Below are 22,451 nucleotides of genomic sequence, written 5' to 3' on the forward strand. Positions count from 1 at the left end.
GGCTATGTGTCCGCTTAGGTGGTCCAAGTGCGCCATCCCTTTTAGCTCGTCCGACCAGCCCATGTGAGCAGCAACTGTCGGTGCCCTCGCGATGCTCTGCTCACCCGTCATAAGCAATGTCCTTGTCACCAAAACCATCATCGATGGCAGTGCGGGGCTGAACATTCTGTCTATTGAAACATTCGACCGACTCCAGGTGCCCTATGACAAGCTACAGCCCACCAAACCCTTCTCAGCAGTGTCCGATTGCTCCACCACACTGGTAGGGAAGATCCGCCTCCCCGTCACCTTCGGCCAGGGCGTACAACTACCGCATAGAGCTCATCGACTTTGATGTTGCCCACATCCGTCTTCCATACAACGCCAACCTTGGGTACAACGTCCTCAACATGCCAGGGAGCCGCGACATCATCTCAGTCTCTTAAGAGGAGAAGGACACAGTGTGCTCCCTCAAGTGTGCCTTCCATGCTATAGCTGTCGAGAACCCCAATGACGCAGGAGCTATCCACCCTCCCGTGGCTAGAGTACCCAAGAAGAAGAAGAAGCTGCCCCACCAGGAACTGCGCCCCACGAATGGGGCGCCTCCCTCCCTCGCATAGGAAGGCACGCCCGGTGCCCCCCTCAGGCTGGGCTCGGGGCCTCCCTTTTGTAGGTCCTCTGACTTAGCCAATGTCACCAGAGAGGCGCTCGGGCCCCACGTGGAGGCATGCTTCAGCACGCATTTCCCCCACAAGGGCGCATGGTGCTTTGGAGTTCATCACCAAGCCAACCGAGGAGATTCAAGAGGCAAGAGCCATGCGCGGTGACTGTCGCCCGCCACTTGGCACGGCTCCTTGTCCTGGCGAGGAGGGTGAGCTGCGAGTCTGCGTCAACATCCCAGCACTAAACAGGGTCGCCTCTCAGCAGCTCTACTGGCCGTCCCGTATCAGACGGTTCAAGGGCCCACCTCACAGCTATGTTCGCATGCCTTTTAGCTTGCCGAACGCTACTATTGCATTCCAGCGCCACCTCCGGAGTGTCATGGAGGCGCAGGAGGCCAAGCACTAGGTGGTCCTAGTGGAGATGGCGACGGTTCTTTGCGAGCCCCCTGTGACTCCATAGCCCCCCAAGGCTCAGGACCCAGGCGGCTCGTGAGGAGCCGAGCGACTTATTCACCACGCGTCTTCAGCTACTTCAACATCTCTTCAGCAATGGTGCCAGGTGACATTTTTTGGTTTATTCAGTTGGGGGCGCCCCTCGAGCTGCATTATCCCCGGATCACATGGGCCTGTCCCTCCGACGTGTATCTTTCTCGTCTTTGATTCATTCTGGGGGGGGCGCCCCTCGGGCTGCATCATCCCCAGGCCGTGTGGGTCTGTCCTTGTGGCATGTATCGTTATTCCCATCTATTAGAACTGGCTTACGTCCCTCCATGAGTTATTTCATGATTATCATCTGCCTATCCTGCATTTCATTGCCATGATCGTCGTACGCCCTTGCAAACCCGCCCACGACCACCTCATGATTAAGGGCGGGCATGGCATTTGTGCTTGGGTCCATCACTGCAGCGTTGCTAAAGCAAAGAGGCTGAGCTCTGGCTCACGGGGAAGCTCCGGTGTTCGTCACCTCCCATGGTCCTTGGTGCTTTGCCCTTGCATGAGCTAATCGCGGGCGGATAAGCTAGGGCGCGCGACCCGGTGCCTCATCACTACGGCAGCCACGCGTCGACTGTTTTTCTTCAGGACCTTCGCATGAGAAGACTGGGCACGGCTTATGTTCTCGGGTCTGTCCCATTCATGTCACCTCATGGGGTCATTGATGTTCGGCCTTCTCATGCGATAACCTCAGGAGATTCACTCAGCACACGTTGCTTAACCATCTTGCAGGTTTACCACAAGTGTTCAGAGTTCAAATTCAGCCGCAACCCGCGTTGAGGTAGGGCCTCGTGAGTCCCGTGCTGGCTCACGAGTTCCCATACACACCTCCTCTAGCCCTGCCATGCAAGCCACGTGTCAGGGCGGGGCTATACATGCCCCGGGGGCTCCACTCAGAGGGAGCCCCCTCCAACGCACCAGTGCAAGCACCATGCTCCGCACTGGCAGTCGACATAGTCGAGGACCGGTTATGCACGTGCAAGTGCAGAAGTGCCTTGCTCCGCGCTGGTGATAAACAGCTGAGGGTGGCCCTAGTGACGCAATAACCTCAGGGAGCCACCAGGCTCAGTGTTCAGGCTCACCGCTACGCCTTCCCTTTGAGAGAGTCACGCGAGGGGGCTGGGCATGGGGTCTACACTCAGGTCACGCATAGCGTACGCTGCCCTGCCAGGTCCCTCGGACCTGGTCTTCGCGCGCCCTCCCGAGTGGGACCTCGGTGAGGAAAGGTATGAAGTTTTGTTCGTACATCAACGGGGACTCCCGAGCATCGGGACTCAGGAGCCTAACTGGTCACGTAGCCCCTCACCCCTTTGTCTTGTCCTCGTGATCTGGACGACCCGACGGCGGCTGAGGTACGCACGGGGCCGGGCCCTACCGACGCAGAACTCTGAAGCCTACTCTTGCATCTCCTTCCCTAGTGCTATTCGTATGTCAAGGGGGACTCCTGAGCATCGCGACTCAGGAGCCTAACTGGTCACGTAGCCCCTCACCCCTTGATCTCGTCCTGGCGGTCCAGACGACCCAACGGCAGTGAAGGTACACGCAGGGCCGGGCCCTGCCAACGCAGAACATTAAAGCAAATGGGGAGGAAATCGCAAAATCATAGCAAATTATTACAATACATACTGTCTCTTAAAGGTGCCAAGCATATAAGTTTTTACGCCTCCATGAGACACGATGCATGTTACAGGAAATGAAATAGAGGGGAGCGCCACCATCAAGCTTCTTCTTCAGCCTTGGGCGCTGCCATCGCCCGCAAGGAGTGCCCCGTCTCGACAACGTCGCCATCGCCCATGCCGTCAGCCGTGGACGTAGGGTCGATGGTGCCGTCAGCCATGGTCACGGGGTTGATGGCAAGGAACTTTCGCAGCAGGGCCTCCACCTGGTCCTTCATGGCTTCGGCAGCAGGGGTGCAGTGCTCCAGGTCCATAGGTTCAAGCAAGCCTCCAAAGTCAAAGCTGGCGTGGCGAAGATGGAGGTGGTTGACCACGTGCATCACAGCCGAGGTGGAGAGCACGCGGGATTATTCTTCCTCCATAGGACCAACCCCAACAACAACGCCCTCGAGCGTTGTGACAAGCTGGGGGAGCAGCTCGGCGAGGCCTGCCTCCGCAGTCACCAGCGCCTCCTTCAACCCCCTCACGTAGAGATCCCACAGCACCTTGCGGGACCTCTACATAAGGGAATCGAAGGCGGCACGCCTCTCGGCAAGGAGTTTCGCCTTGACCTCAAGCTGGGCCTTCTCCGCCTCCACCTCCTCCTTCAACTTCTCTAGGCGGTCGCGCTCCCCGGCCTACTCCTGCGCCGCTTGCTCCAGCACGGTGTCATGGTCGGCGACTACAGCTTCCCGGGCCTTCAACCCTCCTCCCGCACCTCGCATTGACGAGCCTTGGCGGCCTGCCTGTCGCACATGGTATTTAGCTTGACCTCTACCACTTGGCAGCGCTCCTCGGCAGCCTCGGCATCCTTCACTGCCACGTCATGGGCGGCTACAGCCAGGCCGGCAGCCTGTTTGCCCTCCTCTAAGGCTTCCATGGCCTGGCTCTAGGCCGCCCTAACGGACGTGTCAGCCCAGAGCGATGCTGAGATCAGCTCTAGGCGCCCAGATGCCAGGCACCGGTCGGCGCCTTGAAGGTCGCAGCGAAGCTAGTTAAACATGGAGAGAGCCTCCTCAAGAGGATCAGGCATGGCAGAAGAGCCGCAGTTTGGCGGCATGATGGACGAGGGAGGAAGGGGCGCCGACACTAGGATCGGTGTAGCGGTAGCAGCAGAAGAGGCCTAGGGCTCTGAGGCCTTCATAATCTTAGCACGAGAGCTGAGGACGGGCGACTCCGGAGTTAGCCTGGCAGCAGGGATCGCTTCCTCCTGAGGATGGGCCTCCACGCCTCGTGAGGACGACCCACCTAGGGAGTGCGCGGGTCAGCCCCATCCTTCTGCACTAAAGGAGGCACCGCCGCCGCAAGCTGCGGGGCCTCGGTGGTCCTGGCCGACTCCTTCTTCTTCTTCACCATCGGCGTTCTCCTAGTCGTACAAGACGGAAGCATCAAGACACTGCGACAAGATCAAGAAACCAAGACAAGACGGTGTGCTTACTAGTCCGTGGTGACGTAATCCCTCGGCCTCTTCAGGAGCGCGAGGCCCGCGAGCTGTGTGGGCATGGGAGCCATCGTGCCATCAAGTGCAAACAGGCACATGGCCGGCTCCGAAATGGCGAAGGCTGGCAGCGAGGCAGGGGCGCCACCTCGGGACAGCAGCATCGACCTGCTCTTCTTCGGGCCCCACAGCTTCAGCTCCTTCGGAGGGGTGCCCGGGATCTTGTGGTGACCTCGACGGAGTGCGGGGACTCCCGGAACAGGTCCTCGCCGGCGTCATCATCGTGAGAAAGGATGTGGAGGAGATCGGTCTGGCACGGGGGACAAGTCTCCCCCGCCCCTTCCCAGGTCGCCTCCGAGTGCACCCCTTCCACTTGGTTGGACTCGCCGGAGGACACCGGCACCAGGGAGCCCAGGAGCCGGGAGGGCTCCAAAGGTACGATCCCGCGCTCGTCGATCTTCTCCCCATCTGGGTTGCATTATAGCGGGAGATGGGAGTCGGGGGGGGGGGGCAGCCCTGGTCCTTCCTGAGCTGGGCGCGCATGATCTTGTCCAACTCCTCCTTGGAGAAGTCACCCACACGTAGTCGGAGGTCATCTTCTACGCTCGTGAACTTCCATAGGGAGCGCGAGGGCGCCTGGAGGGGATCCAGGCGCTGCGTTAGGAATTCCTTGATGATCATGGCCCCTGTCAGCTTCTCCGCCTCTGGATCACCAGTCTTGAGGTCTGTCGTCATCTTCTTCAGCACCAGCTCAGCCCTAGGATCGATGAGCTTCTCGTGAGCCCACCCTTCCAAGGGCATTGGTTGCGAGGTCGATAGCACCAGCCGAGGGTGAGAGCGCTTGGCGTCCATGAAGATCCAGTTCTTCCTGAAATCCTCCTCCTTATTCCTGGCCTGCAAGATCGTGTTGCTGCCGTTGGCCGCGATGAAGGTGGCGCATCGGGAGCACTGGGTGCCATTAATCCAAAGGTAGAAGAAGTTGTAGAGCAGCGCCATGTAAGGCATCACCCCCAGAAATGCCTCGCAATAAAAAGCAAAGATTGACAAGAGAAGGACGGAGTTGGGGTGAAGATGGAGGACGTGGAGCTTGTAGTGGCGAAGGACGGCCTAGAAGTAGTCAGAGCAAGGGGGGGCCAGCCCCACAATGATGCTATGTTGGAAGAATGTGCGGAACGTGCCGCCCAAGGTTTTCGGCTTGGCAAAGTCGCCACGGAGCATCATCTCTCCCCCTTGTTGCTGCACAGTGGCGAGGTGCATCTCCTCGGTGATGGTGGACGCGCTTACGGTTGGCTTGAACCAAGAAGCTTGACGCTCGGCCGCGGCGGAGTTTTTCGCCTTGTCGGCGGCCATCGGTCATAGATCTGGGATGAGTTTTGGTGGATCTAGAGGTTTCTGGGCAGAAGGAGAAGGGGATCTGGAGCAAGACGAAGGCAAGGCAATGAATGCTCTACAGTAGGCGCCAGCCTTTTTACAAGGCAAGGATGGCTGCCGAGGCAGCGTGGGGAAGCGGAAGCGCCCACGTCCCATCAATCGCCACGCGTCGACCAAGGCCGCAGGCGGTTACGGCAGGCGGCACTCTGCACTTGCCCTTTGGCTTCGCCTCTATGCCAAGTTCGATCGCACCTTGGGCCCGGGGGATACTGTCGGTGTCCTGGGAACAAGGGTAACCAGACATTGCCTGCCTATGGCCCATGACGTGGCTCCACCGACAGCCTGTTACGGCCCAGCTTTAGGATCAACAACCCAAGACCCTCACGAGGGGACAAGCCTCGTGAGGCGGGCGACACCAATGCCTCCCTAGGGGGCAGCCTCCCTAGGCTGGCACCGGAGGAGAGGAGATATCTATGCAAGGTGCACCGCGCGAGGTTCATACGACGTGAGCCATGACGACCAAGGCAGGCGGGCGCCAGCAGGCGCACTGCACCAGTTTCCTCTTTGGTGCTAAGGAGGCAAGCACACGCGTAGTGTCCTGAGGGATCACCTAAAGGTTTCCATTCCAGGGCAAGAATACCAAGACTGCCAGGACGGCGGGACGGAGGTCACCGCGGAGCCCACCACGGCGTCATGACTAGGAACTTTGGGCAGGCAAAGACTACTTTTGTCAGGATAGCATGTACTAGTTGTCTCCCTTCAAATTTGGCCGTTGTGGGATCCCTTCGCGCCTTACATTTGGGAAGAGGACTAAGGCCACTATTAATAGGACCTAGCCACCACCATAGAAAGTGGATCAGATCCATTCCACCCTGACCAGCTCACAAGCTCATCAAGCACAAGAACACCTCACCTCCTGAGGATGTTCGACCATTGTACTAGTTCATCCATACCCCCCGAGGCCAATCCACCACAAAGCATGAGTAGGGTTTTACACTGCAAGGTGGCCCGAACTTGGGTAAATTGTTGTGTCTCTTGTCCATTTGGTTCGTCGAGCTAGGCCGTGGGATCGGTGAGCAGGCAGACTGGGGAGGATGAGTTCTTTGCACACACCCCAGTGTGCGAAGCTCTCAAGGGTCTGTGGAGCCCCTAATCTGACAAAACGGAAGGCCTGGCCAGTGGTGGGAGTAGGGTGGGGCGGTGATGCCTGCACGGCAGCATAGCTGGCCACTAGAGGCAGGAGCAGGTGGTGCGACTAGAGCCGGTTTGGGTGGTTGGAACAAGCATATCAGAGGTAGAAGAAGCAGCACGGCGGTTGGATTAACAGTCAATAGTCAGTGCTGCTGGAAATGTTTGTTGACTAAGTTGAGAAAGCGACACGTACACATCAACTTAGTAGGCCCATAAGTCAGCCTATAAATCGGGTGGGTCCCAGCAAGCAGTGGGAGGAGGCACATTCTTGCATGCGAAGATGTAGCTCGTGGTTCTCAGCTGTCAGGGGGGGATTTTTTTCCACGTAATAAGGAGGCAGTTGCTTGCATGCGGAGATGTAGCTGGTGGGTCCAGCCTGTCAGTGGCAGGAACCATCTTTTTTCGGGTAATAAGGAGGCACTTCTTTGTGCCCAGCCACATGTGGGTCCCTATTGTCAGCCGCTCCATGTAGATCCCTCTTCTGATGGCTATCATTTGCTGAATACGTTGCCCATGCCGCTTTGAGAGCACCAACACAGTGGAAGATGTCGAGGCCTAGGAAGGGAACGACACAGAGCCAGGGTAGACTGGGCAGTGGTTTCCCATGCAGTTGGAAGTACGTGCGTTTACTAGTTCAGCTACCGTCGCTGGTAAATAACAGTAGGTGTGGGTGAGTAGAGGAATGGCTTTGCCAGTGATGGAAGTAGGGTGGGGCGATACGGCCTGCGCGGTATCACAACCGACCACGAGAGGCAGGAGCAGGCAGTCCCACCGACGCTGCTTTGGACGGCTGGAGCAATAAGATTAGATATTGAAGAAGCGACATGGTCATTGGTTTAACATCCAACGGTCACTACTGGTAGCATCGTTCGTGGACTAAGTTTACAAATCCTTGCGTACATGTCAACCTAGTAGACCCACAAGTCAGCCTTCAAATCTGTCACAAACAACATACAATCCGAAATTTCTAGCCAGATTCAAATTAATTTAAAAATTAAACATACCTTAATTTAAAATCCAATAAAATTTTACCCTAACAAAAACAATGAAATTTAAAATATCAAAATGCAAATGAAAAAGTAATTTGGAACTAATTGCATGTTTGTTGTATTTTTTCATTTTACAACCCATTTCTTATTACTTATTGCCCATTTTCTAGGCAAGCCGAATGCATCCCTCCTTGTCTTGAAAGATTTCTAGCCCCGCAGGGCGTAGAAAAGAAAGTAGGCCTCCGTTGGGTATTCTGCAAAAAATAAAATAGCTGGGCAAGCTATATTCAGACAAAAAAAATCTGGGCTGGTCATTTGGTAAACATATGAAATAAAAGCCTGGGCTAGACGCGACACAGCTCCTGCACAACCTAGTTGGTACCCTGCTATGTCCTGAAAAAAATACTACGAGATCTTCTAGGTCCCACGTGTCAGCCACTCATTGTGTAGTTATGTCGCTTATTGACCGTGTTGTAGTGGCGTTTGACCCGGATGTCAGGAAACCACTAGGAGGAACCATTTTTTCCTTGTAACAAAGGAGGCACTTGCTGCCTACTGCCATGATCCTCGTGGGTCCCTAGTATCATCCTCTCCATGCACATACATGTCCTTATTCCTCACTGATACATTTCCAACATATATATATAATTTTTGATTGTTACATGCTATTATATTATCTATTTGGATGTTTTATATGCATTAATATGCTATTTTATATTATTTTTGGGACTAACCTATTAACCTAGAGCCTAGTGCCAATTTTTGATTTTTCCTTTTTTTAGTTTACAGAAAAGAAATATCAAACAGAGTCCAAATGGAATAAAACTTTATGATGATTTTTCTTGGACCAGAAGACAACCATGGAGCTTGGAGAGTGGGCTCCACAAGCCCTCAAGCCGTGCCGTAGGGGGCACCTCCCTGGCTTGTGGGTCCCTCTGGGAGTCCTCCAATCCAAATTCTTGCGTTATACAGTCCCAAATATTCCCAAACCACTAGAAGCATTCACCAAAATACTTTTACACTGCCGCAAGCCTCTGTTTCCACGAGATCCCATCTTGGGGCCTTTTCCGGCACCCTGCCGTAGGGGGATTCGATCATGGAACGTATCTACATCAACTCTATTGCCCTTCCGATGAACCGTGAGTAGTTTACATAGACCAACGGGTCCATAGCTAGTAGCTAGATGGCTTCTTTTCTTCTCTCTCTTTGATCTTCAAAACAATGTTCTCCTCGATGTTCTTGGAGTTCTGTCTGATGTAATATTCTTTTGCAGTGTGTTTGTCGAGATCCGATGAATTGTGGATTTATGATCAGATTATCTATGAATATTATTTGAGTGTCTTCTAAATTCTTATATGCATGATTTGATCTCTTTGTATTTCTTTTCAAATTATCGGTTTGGTTTGGCCAACTAGATTGGTATTTCTTGCAATGGGAGATGTGCTTAGTTTTGGGTTCAATCTTGCGGTGTCATCACGCAGTGACAAAGTAGGGGTAGCGAGGCACGTATTGTATTGTTTCCATCAAGGGTAAAAAGATGGGGTTTTCATTATACTGCTTGAGTTTGTCCATCTACATCATGTCATCTTACTTAAGGCGTTACTCCATTCTTATAACCTTAATACTCTAGATGCTTGCTAGATAGCGGTCGATGTGTGGAGTAATAGTAGTAGATGCAGGCAGTAGTCGGTCTACTTGACACGGACGTGATGCCTATATTCATAATAATTGCCTTGGATATCGTCATAACTTTACACTTTTCTATCAATTGCTCGATATAATGTTTTCACCCACCGTATTATTTTCTTTCAAGAGAGAAGCCTCTAGTGAAACCTATGGCCCCCGGTTCTATTTTCCATCATATATTTTCAGATCTATAGACCAAAAACCCAAAAATACCTTGATGCAATTTATTTACTTTTATCTTGTTTTATGTTTTAGCAATCTTTTATATATATCTCTATTAGATCTCATCCTTGCAAATGACCGTGAAGGGATTGCCAACCCTTTTATCGCGTTGGGTGCAAGTGTTTGATTATTTGTGCAAGTGCATAGATTGGAGACTTGTGTGTACCTCCTACTGGATTGATACCTTTGTCCTCAAACTTAGGGAAATACTTATCTCTACTTTGCTGCATCATGCTTTCCTATTCAAGGGAAAAAACAATGCAAGCTCAAGAATTAGCAGGAAGAATTTCTGATGCCTTTGCCGGGGAGGTTCTACATCAAGCCTACCAAGTACCCACCATAAACTATATCATCTGTTCCCTTACATTATTTGCCATTTTCCTCTCATTTTCCTCTCCCCCACTTCTAAAACATTTTCAGAAAACACAAAAAGATTTTCCTTTTTACCTTCTTTCGTTCGCCTTTTCGTTTCAGTTTTGTTTACTTGTTTGTTAGATTGCTTATTTTGTCATGATGAATCAACAAAATACCAAATTGTGTGACTTTTCGAATACTAATAATAATGATTTAATTAGTACTCTGATTGCTCTCGCCACTAGTGCAAAATCTTATGAAATTAATGCCGCTTTGTTGAATCTTGTTATCAAAGATCAATTTTCTGGCCTTCCTATTGAACATGCCGCATCGCATCTAAATACTTTCGTTGGGTTGTGTTATATGCAAAATAAAAAAGATGTGGATAATGATATTATCAAAATGAAGTTATTTCCGTTCTCTTTATGAGATCGTGCCAAAACTTTGTTTTCATCTTTGCCTAAAAATAGTATTGATTCATGGAATTAGTGTAAATATGCTTTTATTTCCAAGTATTTTCCTCCTGCTAAGATCATCTTCCTTAGGAACGATATATGAATTTTAATAAACTTGATCATGAACATGTTGCACAATCTTGGGAGAGGATGAAGTTGATGATAATAAATTGCCCTACTCATGATTTAAGTTTATGGATGATTATACAAAAAATTTATGCCGGATTGAATTTTGCATCTAGAAATCTTTTAGATTCTGCCACGGATGGTACTTTTATTGAAATTACATTAGGAGAAGCTACTAAACTCCTAGATAATATTATGGCTAATTATTCTCAACGGATACTGAAAGATCTTCCTTTAGTAAAAAAAGTGGATGCGATTGATGAAATTAATACTTTGAGTGGAAAGATGGATGAACTTATGAAATTGGTTGCTAGTAAGAGTGCTCCTATTAATCCTAATGATATGCATTTTGCCACTTTGATGAGAATAATAATGAATCTATGGATATGAATTTTGTTGGTAGGAACTATTTTGTTAATAACACATATAGAGGTAATTTCAACCCTAGGCCATTTCCTAGTAATACCTCTAATAATTATGGTAATTTCTACAACAATTCTTATGGAAATTATAATAAAATAACCTCTGATCTTGACAACAATACTAAAGATTTCATTAATTCCCAAAAAGTTTTCAATGCCATGGTTGAAGAAAAATGCTCAAGACTGATGATTTGGCTAGGAATGTTGATAGAATTTCTCTTGAGATTGATTCTTTGAAAATTATATTATGCCACCCAAGCATGATATTAATGTATCTCTAAAAGCTATTAAAATTTCTATTGATGAGTGTAAAGAAAGAACCGCTAGGTTGCGTGCTACGCGAGATTTATTTGTAAAAGCGTGTTCTTCTAGTTATTGTGATAATAATGATGATCTTAAATTGATTGGTGTGACTCCTGTTGAATCTTTGTCTTCGAATGTAAATCTTGAAAAAGATGGGACTGTAGATGAGTCAACTTTAGCTAGAGGAGTCCCAATGATTCGGAGTTTATTGATCTTAATGCAAAAATTCATAAAAGTGGGATTGGAGAGGTCAAAACATTAAGTAGTGATGAACCCACTATTTTGGATTTGAGGGACTTTAATTATGATAATTGTTCTTCGATAGATTTTATTTCCTTGTTGCGATCCATGTTGAATTATCTACATGCTTACAATCAAAATAAAGCCTTTACTAAACATATCATTCATGCTATGATGAAATCTTTTGAAGAAAAACTTGAGCTGGAGGTTTCTATTCCTAGAAAGATTTATGATGAGTGGGAACCTACTATTAAGATTAAAATTAAAGATTATGAGTGACATTCTTTGTGTGACTTGGGTGCTAGCGTTTTCACGATTCTAAAAATTTATATGATGTGCTAGGTTTTCATGAATTTGATGATTGTTCTTTGAATTTGCACCTAGCGGATTCCACTATTAAGAAACCTATGGGAAGGATTAATTATGTTATTATTGTTTCAAATAGGAATTATTTGCCCGTAGATTTTATTGTGCTTGATATAGATTGCAATCCTACATGTCCTATTATTCTTGGTAGACCTTACCTCAAACCGATTGGTGCGAATGTTGATATGAAAGAAGGAAACATTAGATTTCAATTTCCATTAAGGAAGGTCATGGAAAAATTCCTAAGAAACAAAATGAAGTTGCCATATGAATCTATTATGAGGGCTACTTACGGATTGCATACCAAAGAAGACAATACCTAGACCTATGTTTTATGCCTAGCTAGCGGTGTTAAACAATAGCGCTTGTTGGGAGGCAACCCAATTGTATTTTTATGTTTTTACTTTTGCTTCTATTTTTCAATCAATACACATTAGTAATACTGTAATAATTGTGTTTTGGTTTTTAGTTTGTGTTTGAGACAAGCAAGACTTTTGGGATGGTCTACGGTGATAGTTGATTTGATCTTGCTGAAAAAGAAAAACTTTTGAGCACACTAAAACAATTTTGTAAAATCACAGATATGTACTTTTGATGTGAATTTCGTACACAAGATTTAGATACAATTTTCCAAGAGTTTCCTAGTTTTTTAGAATTTTTGGAGTTACATAATTATACGAAGTTTTCAGATTGCTACCGACTGTTCTGCTTTTGACAGATTCTATTTTCTATGTGGTGTTTGCGTATTTTGATGAATCTATGGGTAGTATCGGGGGGTATGAACCATGTAGAAGTTGGAATGGAGTATATATTACACCAATATAAATAAGGAATGAGTTCCCAATAGTACCAAAAAGTGGTGATTTATTTTCATATACTAACAGATTTTGTGAGTTTTTTTGTTGAGTTTTATGTTGTGAAGTTTTAAAGTTTGGGGTAGAAATTTGATGGACAACAGAACAAGGAGTGGCAAGAGTCTAAGATTGGGCATGCCCAAGGCACCCCAAGGTAATATTCAAGGACAACTAAGCGGAGATGGGGGAGAACTCCCCCCTGAGCAAGGCCGACATCCTCCGCGCTCTGCCGGACGACGCCGAGGTCGACGCCCACCAGGAGGAGATGGAGTTGCCCCTCATACCGACAAGGGGTAGGTCATCGCTGGTCTCTCGAGATGCTTCCTACAACTTGGTACCGCCTGGGGCCGGCTCCGGCCCTTCTGCTGCGCCACCTTCTGCCCCAGGAGCCCGTGTGCCGACTCCTTGGGCCCTGACGCTTTCGGGTTTCAGGCTCCTCAAGCGGAAGGTGGACTATGTCGCAGTGGATCACTAAGTGCTTCGAGCTTCCTCTTGTTCCTGCTTGTACTTGCTATTTTCTGACATTCGCCCTTGGTTGATCAGGCTGGTGTCTTCAGGGAAGAAGAAAGAGGATGCCGTGGCCGTGCCCCCCTCTGTGGAGAAGAGAGGCGACAACACCCGCACCTCCCCAGCCCAGTCGCCCTCGTGAGGCCAAGAGGAGCATGGGCAGAATGAACCAACCCCCGTGGTCCAGTAGGATCCCGAAGTGCCGGCACCCGGCTTGGCTGATGAGGTCCCAAGGGCTTTGGAGCCCACGATCTTCCAGGCTCTGGTAACGACGTCGTCTCCTCCTCCTCCTGCGCCTCTGGCACCAAATTCTTCTGCTCCCTCCGTAGTCTTGGAGCGTGTATTCTCGGGGATAGCCAAGCTGCGGGAAGACCTCTTGGAGCACTAGACTACATTTCCCCATAAGAGAGGCTGCCAAGGACAAACAACTAGATTGTCGAATCCCACACATAGCAATACACGTCACACGTACGCATGACATGCAAGTATGTGATGTACAACATGGCATCACAACATAACGCAACTCATATAGATAAAGGCTCAGAAGAGCCACATAGCATAGATACAAACAAGGGTCACATGACCCATCATTTAGAGCATACAAGCAACGGAAGCATTACATGTCTGAGTACAGGCAACTACAAAAGAAAAAGGCCGAGAAGCCTGACTATCTACAAGTCCCTTGAAGGTACAAGATCGTAGCTGAGGTAACAAGCTACTCGTCGAAGTCCAAGTGGTACTACTAGTGAGACAGATGTCTCATCTGCAAAACATAAATAAAGCAAACGTGAGTACAAAGGTACTCAGCAAGACTTACATCAGATCCTATCATACATGCATTTGTATCAAGAAGGTAATGTGGGGTTTAGTTGCAGCAAGCCAGCTTTGACTCAGTGGCTATCCTGTTCTATGACAATGAGAAACTTCTTTGAGATGAGGTAGCGCACAAGAGTCCACTAATCACCACATCAATACACTACTATGGATTCATCCCCGTCTCTCCAACGAGAAGGCCATCCATAGCACTCACACTTGTCTTGAGCATTTTAGCGTATCCACTTTAAGTTGTCTATGTACCACGTAAGCATCCAAGAAGTCCATAACCGAGGACACGGCTATTCGAATAGATCATGATAACCCTGCAGGGGTGTACTTCATCACACACGCTCTCACCACTTATCACCATGTACACGTCATGTATCTCGGCAACCTTTAAGCGAAAGCCTGGCGTGGGTGTCAGCCATGACCTGACTAACCACGCAAGACTCTAGTCCAGGTTTATCGCCTATTTGGGTTCCATCTGCAAGGAGATCCGGCCGGGGTGTCACTCATGGCCCCAAACGATGTGAGCAGGGTTCCCAAGCCCACCATCCGGGTGCCACTTGGTACACCGTGCCACCTGTGCCTAGTCTGTCCCGAGCCCACCCTACCGGGTGCCACTCGGTAAAAAATAGCACTACCTACAAACACCAGAAACTATTTGCAACCCATGGACAGAGATCAAGGCGGTTAATAAGCCGAGAGAGCTTGGAGCGCCCAGAGACCAATGTGTGGTAGTAGCTAGTCATTGGACAACTTACACAGAACTCTGTTCTTAAGGACGGTCCCAATGAGACAACCCGCCATGTACTCCTACATGGCCTCTCACCGCTACCTTTACCAAATCATGTTCACACGCATAACTCTCAGCACCAGAACATATCATAACACTCCAATTCATTCCCGATGAATCAGACTTGGCACAACTGTAAGCAATAGCAGGCATGGCATGGTAGGAACACAACATGGCTCAAACAACTCCTACTCATGCTAGTGGGTTTCATCTATTTACTGTGGCAATGACAGGTCATGCAAAGGAAAGGGGTTCAGCTACCGCAGCATGTAATAGTTGAAACGTTATTGTCCTAATGCAATAAATGAGAGCAGGAGCGAGAAAGTGGGATTGTATTGGAATGAACAGGGGGGGTTGCTTGCCTGGTACATCAATAGGGGGCACTGCTCCATTGATAGGTGCTCCCAAACACTTTCCGGAGCAGGACCGATCGAGAAGGAACGGTGTCGAAAATCAAACACAAGTATATGCAACAATATGATGCATGATCATGGCATGAATATGTGATGTTGTTTGAGTTAAAGCACCTAGCATTCATTTGGTTAAAGTCCATTTGAACCAAAGATTCAAATGCATCTTTAACATAAGCTCTTATAATTGCCATTCATGTGTTTTCACCTATACAACAGGTATAACTTGGTTTTTCATGCATGAAACTGGTACAGATGGATAGATTGCATTTTTTTGATGATTTTTCATATATAAATTATTTCAATCTGAGCTACAGTTGAATTTCTATGAATTTTTGAAGTTTTGAATATTTTCTGGAATTTCCTGATTTATTTTAATACCAGAAATTGAATAATTGCGTCAGCATGATAGTGGCATGACGTCAGCAAGTCAACCGTGGCTGACCGGTCACTTGTGGATTATCAAGACTATTTTCTGGCGCCGTTGCCGGGGAGCATAGCTCTATTCTTTGAGTCACTTGGGATTTATATCTGCTGGTCACTATGAAGAACTTGAAAGATCAAAGAACCAAGCTTTTTCCCTCAACTACGAGGGGAGGGAAGGAACTGCCATCAAGCTTTGCACTTGATTCACCTTATGTTTTGAGTAAACTTGCGACACCTACACATGCTATTGATTCTGATAGGTCGCATGTTATTGATGATGCCACTTCTGCTTTGCATGATACTTATGATGAAACTACTTCTATGCTTGATACTACTATGTCACTAGGTGAATTTCTTGATGAACAACTGGCTAGGGCTAGAGAGAATGAAATTATTGAAACTGATAATATTGATGAAAGTGATGATGAAGATTCTCCCCCTAGATATGAATTGCCTGAGGGTTATGCTATGGATGAAGAAACTGCTAGAAACTTCTTAGCTTGCAATGATAGATCTGATCTTAAGAAATTATTAGCTAAGCTTAAAGAAAAGTATTTGAATGCTAGAATGAAATCTGAACCTGCTTTTGCTACTTCACCTATCTTTATTACTGATAAGGATTATGATTTCTCTGTCGATCCTGAGTTAATTACTTTGGTTGAATCTGATCTTTTTTATGGCTATGAATCTGAAATTGTTGTGGCACATCTTACTAAATTAAATGATATAGCCACCCATTTACTCATGATGAGAAAACTCAATATTACTTTATCCTTAAGTTATTTCCGTTATCATTAAAGGGTGATGCTAAAACATGGTTTAATTCTCTTGATCCTGGTTATGTGCATAGTCCCCAGGATATGATTTATTACTACTCTGCTAAATATTTCCCCTCTCATAAGAAACAAGCTGCTTTAAGGGAAATATATAATTTTGTGAAAATTGAAGAAGAGATTCTTCCACAAGCTTGGGGGAGGCTTCTCCAATTACTTAATGCTTTGCCTGATAATCCTCTCAAGAAAAATGAAATACTTGATATATTTTATAATGGACTAACCGATGCTTCCAGAGACTACCTGGATAGTTGTGCTGGTTGTGTTTTCAGGGAAATAACTATTGATCAATCTGAATTGCTATTGAATAATATGTCTAATAATGAAGATAATTGGACTCTTGCTGAACCAAATCCTAATCCAACTCCGAAGAAAAGGGGTATTCTATTTCTCAGTCCTGAAGATGTGCAAGAGGCAAAGATATCTATGAAATAAAAAGGTACTAAAGCTGAAGATGTTAAGAATTTACCACCTATTGAAGAAATACATGGTCATGATAACCCGACACAGGTAGTAAAGGTAAATTCTCTCTACAGATTTGATAAATTTGAAATTCCATTTACTAAGTTTTCTAGCCAATGCTTTGATGAGTTTGATGACTTTATGGTTAAACAAGAAAACTTTAATGCTTATGTTGGTAGACAATTGAAATACAATGCTGATATGCTTGAACACTTGAGTGATTATATGTCTAGAGTTAATGGTGAACTTAAACTTATTAGTAAACATGCTTCTATGTTTACCACTCAAGTAGAACAAGTACTTAAAGCTCAGAATGATTTGCTCAATGAATTAAATAATAAGAAGAATGATAATGCTGTTAGAGTTATGACTAGAGGGGGTAAATTGACTCAGGAACCTTTGTATCCTGAGGGCCACCCTAAGAGAATTGAGCAAGACTCTCAGAGAACAAATATTGATGCACCTAGTCCTTCTAAGAGGAAGAAAAATAAAAATGATAGGACTTTACATGCTTCTAGTGAACCTGTTGTTGACACACCTGAGAATCCCAATGATATTCTATTTCTGATGCTGAAACACAACATGGTAATGAACATGAACCTAGTGATAATGTTAATGATGATGTTCATGTTGATGCTCAACGTAGCAATCACAATGATGTAGAAATTGAACATGTTGTTGATCTTGATAACCCACAATCAAAGAATCAACGTTATGATAAGAAAGACTTTGTTGCTAGGAAGCATGGTAAAGAAAGAGAACCGTGGGTTCAGAAACCCATGCCTTTTCCTCTTAAACGATCCAAGAAAAAGGATGATGAGGATTTTGAGCACTTTGCTAAAATGATTAGACCTATCTTTTGGCGTATGCGTTTGACTAATATGCTTAAAATAAACCCTTATGCTAAGTACATGAATGATATTGTTAAAAATAAAATAAAGATACCGAAAGATGAAATTTCCACCATGCTTTCTATTTATACTTTTAAAGGTGGAATACCAAAGAAACTTGGAGATGCAGGAGTACCAACTATACCATGCTCTATTAAAAGAAACTATATTAAAATTGCTTTATGTGATCTTGGAGCCGGTGTTAGTGTTATGCCTCTCTCTTTATATCATAGACTTGATTTGAATAAGTTGACACCTACTGAAATATCTTTGCAAATGGCCGATAAATCAACTGCTATACCTGTCGGTATTTGTGAGGATGTGCCTATTGTGGTTACAAACGTTACTATTTTAACGGACTTTGTTATTCTTGATATTCCCAAGGATGATAGTATGTCCATTATCCTTGGTAGACCCTTTTTGAATACTGCGGGGGCTGCTATTGATTGCAACAAAGGCATTGTCACTTTTCATGTTAATGGTAATGAGCATGAGCATACGGTACACTTTTCGAGGAAACAACCTCAAGTTCATAGTATCAATTCTATTGGAAAGATTTCAACGATTATTATTGGAGGTTTTGAATTTCCTCTTCCTACTGCCAAGAAGAAATATGATATTCTTATTGTTGGGGACATGCATATCCCCGTTGAGATATCCTAGTGTTTTTCGAAAATTCTCCGGTTTCATGTTATTCGAAATGAGTTTGTCAACAAGACTTGATCAACCTTTTTAGTGGATTCCTTTTGATGAGCATGAGATGGATGTATTTAGGAAACACAACTCTCTGTACCCTCTTTTTATTTTCTGTTATTTATATTAAATAAAGAAAAAAAAGTATTTTCTGTCTATTTTCTGAATTATCCATGCAATAAAAAATACCCCCAAAATTAAAGTTCTCCAAATGCCCTGAAAATGAAATATGATTTTTTCCAGAATATTTGAGGATTTTAGGCACTGAGAACACAGCAGGGGGAGTAGCCACGTGCCCACAAGGGTGGAGGGCGCGCCCACAACCCTGGGCGCGCCCCCTGCCTCGTGGACCCCACGTGGGTCCCCTCCACTTATCCTTGCACCCACACGCTTTGTGTTGCTCCAGAAAAAATCACTAGCCATCTCAAACCAGAGTTCTTGCCCCTCTTAATGCACACTTTAACGTACCTATGAGGCATTATGAGAAAGAGGAAAAGTTGCTGCCTCCTATTGTTCTAGGTTATAAGGGTATGGTAGCACATGAGTTTATTGTTAAGGATAAGAATAAGACACTTAAATATAAATTGATATTTAACAAAAAATATTATTAGTTTATTACCTTGCCTGCTCCCTCTTTGTTCAATATATTTTCAGCCATTCATGCCTAACAGAGCCAGATGTGAGCTGCAGAGCCGGAGCCACCATCTGATCCTCACCGCCATTCTATTTATCAGTAGAATCCGGAGGAGATCGCTAACCAGTGGCAGCCTGAGGATCCTCCTCAGTACACCGGAGAGAGCAGTTTTGATCCATGGGCATAGACCAAATTAGGCCAAAAGCCTAAGCTTGGGGGAGTACGTATTTCTCACCGACATTACATTCATGTCCATACACTCATGCCAATTGTCGGTACTCATACTTTTTCATTGTATCATCCATGCTAGTTTATTTTCTTTTTAAGCTTTCTTCTTGTGTGTTTGAAAAACCTTATGAGAAAACCAAAATAAATTAGTTGTAACTTTTAGCTAGTTTACTATCCATGCCTATAGTAGTAGTAATTAAAAAGAAAAACCAAAAATATTTCTTGTTCTTCTTTTTGCTTGTTGGGAGCTTTCCCGTGTAAATAGTTTTATTTCTTTTCTTGTTCTTTGGGGGTCGAGAGGGGAAGACCATGATGAAAATGTTGAGTGGCTCTCATATGCATTATTGTTGATCTAATAAAGAGCCCATATTACCTTGTCTTCTCTCTTGAATTGAATGCTTGCAGATTCCAGCTTAGTCCAATGCACGTGCACTATTACTATTATCCACACTATTCGGTCGTGCAAGTGAAAGGCAATAATGACGATATATGATGAACTGATTGAGATGAGAAAAGCTGGTATGAACTCGACCTCTCTTATTTTGTAAATATGATTAGTCCATCGTTCCTAATTCAGCCTATTATCAGTGAAACATGTTTTCCATGACAATTAGAGATTATAGTTGCTTATGCCATGCTTCATTTGCTAGGAGTTTATAATGGTTTACCTTGTGTGCCAACATGCTATTAAAATGGTTGTGATGTGGTATGATGGGGTGGTATCCTCCTTTGAACGATTTGAGTGGCTTGACATGGCACATGTTCACGCATGTAGTTGAAATAAAATCAACATAGCATCTACGATATTTATGTTCTTGGTGAATTATATCCTACTCATGCTTGCATTCGGTGTTGATTAATTTTAATGCATGTTCATGACTGTTGTCGCTCTCTAGCTGGTCGCTTCACAGTCTCTTTCAAGCCTTCACCTGTACTAAGCGGGAATACTACTTGTGCATCCAATTCCATAAACCCCAAAGTTATTCCATATTATTCCACCATACCTTCCTATATATGGTATCTACCTACCGTTCCAAGTAAATTTGTATGTGCCAAACTCCAAACCTTCAAATAAACTTTCTGTTTTGTATGCTCGAATAGCTCATGTATCAACTAGGGCTATCTGTATCTTCGATGCTAGGTGGGTTATTCTCAAGAGGAGTGGACTCCGCTCCTCACTCACGAGAAAATGGCTGGTCACCGGGATGCCCAGTCCCATGCTCAAATCGAATCAAAATAATTGCAAACAAAACTCCCCCAGGATTGCTGTTAGTTGGAGGCACCCGTTGTTTCGGGCAAGCCATGGCTTGATGCTTGTTGGTGGTGGGTGTTGGGGATATTACTACTGGAAGTAAACCGGCCAGGAGTAGCCGGATTAATTCCAAGAAGATCAGGAGCTCATGAAGACGTAAGGATGGTGGCGATTTATGAAGGCCCAAGGCCCAAAGGCGAGTTAAGACCTATAGATCTAAACCAACTTTATCATATAACTTGCATTGTAAGATAGGAAGGATAGAGACCGAGCCGGACACGTTTATGTTCTGTCCTTGGGACTCTATAAACTGGCGGGCGTCAACCTATGTATATAATGGGATGACCCGACAGCGGTTTAGGGATGATAGACAACAACTCGAGATCCAGGCAAAGTGGATTCGCTCCCTGGTCATCGAAACCCTAGCAATACCAACACACCTAGACATAGGCTTTTACCTTCATCGAAGGGGCCGAACTAGTATAAAAACCCTCGTGTCCCTTGTCCGGTTTAACCCCTTTATGCTAACCCATAGCAATGGCGCCACGACTAAGTCCTTTCACGAGGACATCTGCCGTGACAAACCCGCGACAGTTGGCGCCCACCGTGGGGCTATCGCATGATGGTTTCAAGTTCTTGAAGGGAAGCTTCGAAGGACTCAAGCTCTACATCGACGAAGCAGGATGGGGTCCCGAGGCCGGTTCAGCTGAATATGGGTACCGGGTCCCCTTTGGCGGAATTCACGTCTTCATCCGCAAGATCGGCGAACCGGGCCCTGAGCCGGACACCTGCACCGACATCATCTAGATGGCCCAGCGTGCAAGCCCTACCCCGGTTCAGCCCGCACCAAGGCATGTTTTTGTAGGTGTCATCCATGGAGAAGAATATGAGGATGGACCAGCATCTGATGGGGAGGCCGTTGTCCATTCTGATGACGAGTCTTCAACCGGAGAAACTGAGTCACTGTATCAGCTGCAGGACGGCCGGATTAGTGGGAGTTCCGATGGCAAGAAGTATTCCAGACCCCCTCGATCTGCCAAGCCGGTTCACGGTCTTCATGGCCGGTACAAACTAGCGCAGCACTCTTCTACCACCGTGGCGATGTTCTTCGGTTCAGCAACAGCAACGCCAGCAAGAGCAGGGGGCTATGTGCCGCCTCCCGCTCAGGTTTTGTCTGATTTGTTCGACACTTTGGCAACATTGATGGCCGCAGAGGTGGACGCGGCAGTCCGAGATCAGCACCGTGCGGAGATTGCAAAGGTGAACGATCAGATAACTCAGGCTAAAGCGGAACTAGCAGCAGAGAACACCAGGATGGCTACAGAATGGGCCGAGTTGGAAGCTCTGGCCTACCGACTTAGGTTGGACCAGAATGCCTCAGATGAGGTCATGAGAAGGAGATACCGGTCGCACCTCCCGCCGGGTTATGAGCCAAGAAACCTCTTCAACACACCAGGAGTTGGAACCAGTAACCAGCCAGTGGTAAACTGGACGGAGGCGCCGGGAACAGGAGTGCCGGTTCAACCGCCCACGATGAACCCGCCTCGTCAGAACAACGTTGTGCCGCAGTATGTTCCGACGCCCCCAGGGCATTACTCCAACCCGTTGGATAACATGGTGGCAGTCGCTTCACGATTGGCAGCCCTCCCAACTGACGGCGAGTCACTAGTGGCAATTGAGGCATGACGGGCTCGAGAGC

The sequence above is a fragment of the Triticum urartu genome, chromosome 1 (genome assembly GCF_003073215.2).
Source record: "Triticum urartu cultivar G1812 chromosome 1, Tu2.1, whole genome shotgun sequence".
In the NCBI taxonomy this organism is placed as follows: Eukaryota; Viridiplantae; Streptophyta; class Magnoliopsida; order Poales; family Poaceae; genus Triticum; species Triticum urartu.